This window comes from Prionailurus viverrinus, unplaced genomic scaffold, assembly GCF_022837055.1.
Source record: "Prionailurus viverrinus isolate Anna unplaced genomic scaffold, UM_Priviv_1.0 scaffold_70, whole genome shotgun sequence".
NCBI classification, from domain to species: domain Eukaryota; kingdom Metazoa; phylum Chordata; class Mammalia; order Carnivora; family Felidae; genus Prionailurus; species Prionailurus viverrinus.
The window spans coordinates 484,437-489,991 of record NW_025927632.1 but is presented as its reverse complement, the minus strand read 5'-3'; the positions used below and the strand labels follow the sequence as shown (position 1 = coordinate 489,991).

Below are 5,555 nucleotides of genomic sequence, written 5' to 3'. Positions count from 1 at the left end.
ACAGCCAATGGAAGAGAGTCAATCCTGTAATAATACTGTTGCATACTTTCAAAGGATAGCTACACTTGTGCTTAAGTACAACATAATTTATAGACATATGGAAGGACTACAATGTATGTCTAAAACTAATACAACAAATGTGTGAAGAATATTTCAATTAAAAGTCGACATCCTTTACGCTATCTTTAATTTCTCTTTCTTTGCCAATAAACTATCATTCCTGGGGCGCTTGGGTGGCTTACTTGGTTAAGCGTCCGACTTCCACTCAGGTCATGATCTTGCAGTCCATCAGTTTGAGCCCCACGTCACGCTGTGTCCTGACAGCTCAGAGTCTGGCGCCTGCCTCAGATTCAGTATCTCCCACTCTCTCCCCCATCCCCAGCTCGGGCTCTTTCACAAAAGGAAAAAAATAGGAACATTAAAAATGAAAAATCATTCCTAATTTAGAATCTGTGAAATTCCATATATACCAGATTCTCTAACATGACCATCTTGATGTTTAGAGCTTATCTGAAAAGTCACTAATAATATCTGATGACACATATGTGACAAGGTCAGAATGCAACTTACAGGAGCTACACATCTGTTATGAATTTATGACATGTATCCATGGCTTATATTTCCAATGAAATGTGCTTTAGGGATACGGATGGATGAAATAATGCCCATCACTCATGTAGGTCAATTTCCTACAGGACCATTATGCTTTCAATTAGGAATTGCCATCTCTTCAAAATTAAAAGAAACTGGGAAAGAAATTGTCTTTGAATGAGGTAAGAGAAGACTATGGTGTTTTAAAAGGTTCACCTACCTTCTGGAATCCTCAGATTGGTTGTGGACAGGAGGATAGCAACCCACGATTTGGATGCACACCGCTCGTTCCAGAGGGAGAATATGGACCTTATTGTCAAATATTTTTTTTAATCAATATCAACAGCCCACCTCTGCCAGGTCCAGACTGCAGAACCTGGGGGCAACACAATGTCTCATGCCTGGGTTCAGAACATGAGGAACGCCAGCTGGTTGGGGGGGGGGAGGGGGGAAATCCAACAGGGCCTGGGGCAGTGAGGGAGATGACCCCGGGACACCTCCTCACAGGGCGGGCTCTGGAGTTTAGCTGCCAAAGAGCAGCACATTCTCCCTGAAGACATCTGTCTCCATGACAGAACATAACGCTGAGCCCCACAATTCCAGTAGAAATGACGGATGCCCATCTTTTCGATTGCAATGGCCTCTGCAGAGCTTGACCCCAGGGATGTTGGAGTCTTAGAGTTATGAAACTATGATGCCCATGATACCAGCCCTTTCGGCCCCAGCACTCAGAGCCACTTCACACATCCCCTCTCCCCTGGCTCATCTCACCCCGTTCACATACCCGGACCAGGGCTCCACTTTTCTCCTTGTACTTCCTCTTTGTCTCTGTTTCTCTCTAACCACACCTCTCTGTGTTTCTTTCTTTCACTCTCTAGGTCTTGCCCAATTCCCCTATCACTCATCCAGTTTCTCTCTCCTTACCTCTTTGTCCACCTCTCCCCAGGCTTCAGGCTATCTGCTCTGTGCTTGCAGCCCTGTCCAGGAGCACAGGGAACTCCTGTCTCTCTCTCTCTCGTCATGTTTTGTCCCAGGCCCTGATCAAAATGGAGGAGAATCCCCCATACAGCAGCTGCTCATATTGACATTTGCTAAAGCAATGCTGGCAGAATGTGGACAGCCAGACATTTACCGTTGGTGGCCCAGCCATGACCCAAAAGCTGCTGGAGGGCTGGCTGCTTTCCTAAGCTGGAAGGAAAAAAAAGCTCACAGGGTTCAGGGTCCCTGATGTAGATTGGATTGGCTGATGTAGAAGGAGCCGTATGCTTACACCCAACTCTCCCTGGATTGTGTTGAAGGAACCTTTCTCAGACCATGGTCCTCTGCCCTCCCCATGCCTCAATATGGCTTCAGGGGGAGCTTTATGGGACACCATGTGACTCGCCACAAAAATTGTGCCATTTGCCCCCTTGGAGGCCACCTGGATTGGTGCTATTGGTAGCAGCTGGTAAGGTGCACAAGGGCGCAAAAGCTGAATTAATGCAGGGCCTCCTTACTGGTCTCCTGAACCCATTCCTCACCATCAGAAGAGACCCTTTCCTGGAGACAGACACCTGCCCTGCTCATCAGCACAAACCACATCAACTAGCACATGTGCCATGTGCTCATGAGCATCAATCTATACATGAACAACCACCACCATATCTCCCTAAAGGATGTATCCAACCCCTCAGATGGAACTATTGGTCCCTTCCAGGCAATACAACCCCAAACAATGATCTGTCTTCGTACACCAATACTATACATTCTACCTGTTTGTTAACTGCATATACAAGAACGCCAAAGTGTACACTTGATGGGGAATGAGTGTCGATTTTCCTGGAGGCAGACGCTGACATAGAAACACAACTATGACAAGTGTATTAGGGGATATTAGGAAGGACAATGTGGAGGGGACGGGGTGGACAGGGAAAGCATTCAGACCAAGGGGTAGATTAGACCCCATCTCTAAATATATAATAACCACAGCTGGTTTGTAATGGTTCAGTGTGCTCTTCAAATTTCAAACTGATTGCCCTCTATGTCAAAGTGATTGAGTTATTGCAAAGGGATATTCTGTTCTTCTATATGCGTTTTTTCTTCTTCAATACATCTGTGGCCTTGGATGAGCACATATTTGTCAGGGTGCATTTGTGTGTCTACCTGTAATGGAAGAGGATTATCTTCAGATCCCTGAACATCCATATTCTCATACTTATCTTTTCCTTCCTTGTAAAGTAGGACCTGAATTTTAATAGAAAACACACAGGAATCTTTGTTGTATCCTTTGAAACTAGAATTGCCAATCTCTCAGCCTCAGGCATTATACCCTTAGTTTCATGAAATTGAATGAACATCTGTTGATGATCTTCTCTGTGCAGATACATTCGTTTCCACGCTGAAAAGGGTGAGTGCTCACTCATCCCATATATTTTACAAATTCCTCATGTGCTTAACCACCTCTTCATCGCGCTGACCTCAGAGATCAACATTATCCCTGCTTCTCAGATCACAAAGCTGATGCTCTGAGTTGAGGCTCTCCCCACTGAGAGCTGGCATTAGGTCTGAGACAAGAGGAACACACGCAAAGCCTCAGGAAATTGTGAGGGAAGTGTCGGAGATGCAAACCTTCAGGCAGGGTGGTGAAAGCAGGTTCAGGGTTGCGGTGACAGGAGTCCAGCAGGGGCATTTCCTGGTCAACCCTGAATTCCCCGCTAAGAGTGTGACTCAGGCTGAAGCCAAGGAAGCCACACAGCTAATCTACAACCTTTCATCGCATTTAGTCTCACAGAGATACACACACTTAGGCACAGCCCAACATATGTATGGCCTAAGAAACTTGAGGAATCTTAACAGTGTTTCAGTCAGCAGCACCCTTGCATTGAAAAGCCTGTGAGGCCATCTCTACATCTTCTCAGAGACTCAACAAGACAGTAGATGAATATGCTGAACATGTCAACTCATACTGTTCAGATCATCTTACAAATAGTCGAGGTGGAGGTCACTGAGGGCACCAATGAGCTGGTGGTGACTTATAGAGTCCATGAACAGTGATAAAGGGGATCTGTGGGGGAGGGCATGCAGGGTGGACCTGGTAAAAGAGGAGGTCCTCTTGCAACCATAAGGACCTACAGAACAGAAGCGACAGGTATGTTGGTATGACAGACAGAAGTAGAACGCCCACAGGAGCTGAAACACAATGAAGCAGGTGTCAGCACCTGGCCCCTTGTTCATTCACGGGTTCTAGTAGAATGCAGCATCAGTGCCAGAAAACTCTACCCTCCCACGAGATCCCACTTACAACCTGAAGGTCTCACGAGGACCTCCTATGAGGTCCCACCTACAGCCTGAAGGTACCAGATGCACAAGGAGAAACTACTGTCTCCACACATCACTGCACATGGTTACAAATGCAGAAAGCCAAGGAATCCTATTCTTGAAGATTGATGGCAGTAATGCCAGTCTAATAAAGGAACGTATTCCAGAGAGGCAGGCATCTGTGTTCAGGACACCCCTCTTCCACCAGATCTGCAGACTTTTTACTTACACATTGAGAACAGACAAAACATGAAGGAATGAAAGAAAAGCCCAGCACCACACAGAGATTCAGGGCCACCCCAGGGTCAAAGCTCAAATTGCCATCCCATTCATGTCCTTACTCTGCTTCCCTCACTGACAAAGACATCTTCTGTGCAAGGGCACAGAAACCTTTGAGGAGATGGGGATTCCTGGAGTCCTGCAGGGGGCCTAGAAATGTGTTTTCTGAGAGAAACACGTTACCTGTGCACATTCATGGTCTTAAGAGTGTTTACCTTAATTCACAGGCAATTCAGCTTTTAAATACAATATGAATTGCAGAGCTATTTTGTCCCATTGTAAAAGGGAGGTAGAAATTCTACGTAAAAGAATGAACAGAAACATGTCTCAATTTCAGGTGTAAAACTCCCATAAGGCATCATGAGACAAAGTACCAGTTGCAACTGTTCCTGGGACACAATTGAACCTGCTCATATAAATACAACTGAAGAACTCTGTGAGTTACTGGCCCTGCAGGTAATCACTGATTCTCTCCCTTCACGACTGAAGTTCCACGTACATTTTCGATTACACATGCCGCTTCTGAAAATTCAGAGTATTTCCACCTAGGGGACAACTGGAGAAATTCTCGATGAGCAATAATCGCGCCTCGGATAAACCTCATTGGCTATGATACTGCCACTGCGCAAAGCTTGGGAGAACTTCTCTATTGCACATTGACCAACACAGAAGGACCAGTAATGAGTTCTGAAATTTAACTAAGAACCCTCAACACTGCACAAAGCACACAATATAATGTTGGAAAGTGTTGTTATCTTTTCCAGTCACGAGGCTCATAGCAGACATTCTGAACAAATTCATGGCCTACTCTGAAATAGGAAAAAAAATGAAAATAATCAGGATAATCCCATGCAAAGAAAGTGAGAAAGGTGTCCCATGCTCCAGAAGACTTGAGGGTGCAGTGAAGTGTCATTCTCCTCAAGTTATTTCCACAAACACAAAGTGATAGCCACGTGGTCCTCCACCTCCACACACTTGTGGCGTCCAGAGGCACTAGCTAACATGATGATCTTAAACTGGAGAAGTCTGGAGGCTTGTGAGGATGTAAATCAAACAGTAAAAATACCAGAGGGCATAGAAAACCAGACAAGGTCAGATAAATTTTCCAGAAAGCATTGCAACTGAAATAGGCAACAGAATTTACCTTGTCTTTCTCTGCATCCATGGTAGAGACACAACTGATATTCCCCATGGGAGTTGCACCATGTCCTAGGTCTCATAAAAGATGGAGGGGGATGGAAGTTGATTCTGACTTGCATAGACTGTGTGCAAGAAAAACAAACCATCCGCAACAGGTTTCATTATATTCAACTCTTTCACATTCTCATGTCCCGTACTAGGGGCAGAGGGTTTTTCAGGTGCCTCAGGTGACCCTTGAGGACAAGAGG

General features: G+C 45.4%; 1 pseudogene; it reads right to left on the bottom strand.

Annotated features, from left to right (window-relative positions):
- Positions 1-4,647: 4,647 nt before the first annotated feature.
- LOC125159857 (uncharacterized) lies at positions 4,648-4,800 on the bottom strand (annotated as a pseudogene).
- Positions 4,801-5,555: the final 755 nt, after the last annotated feature.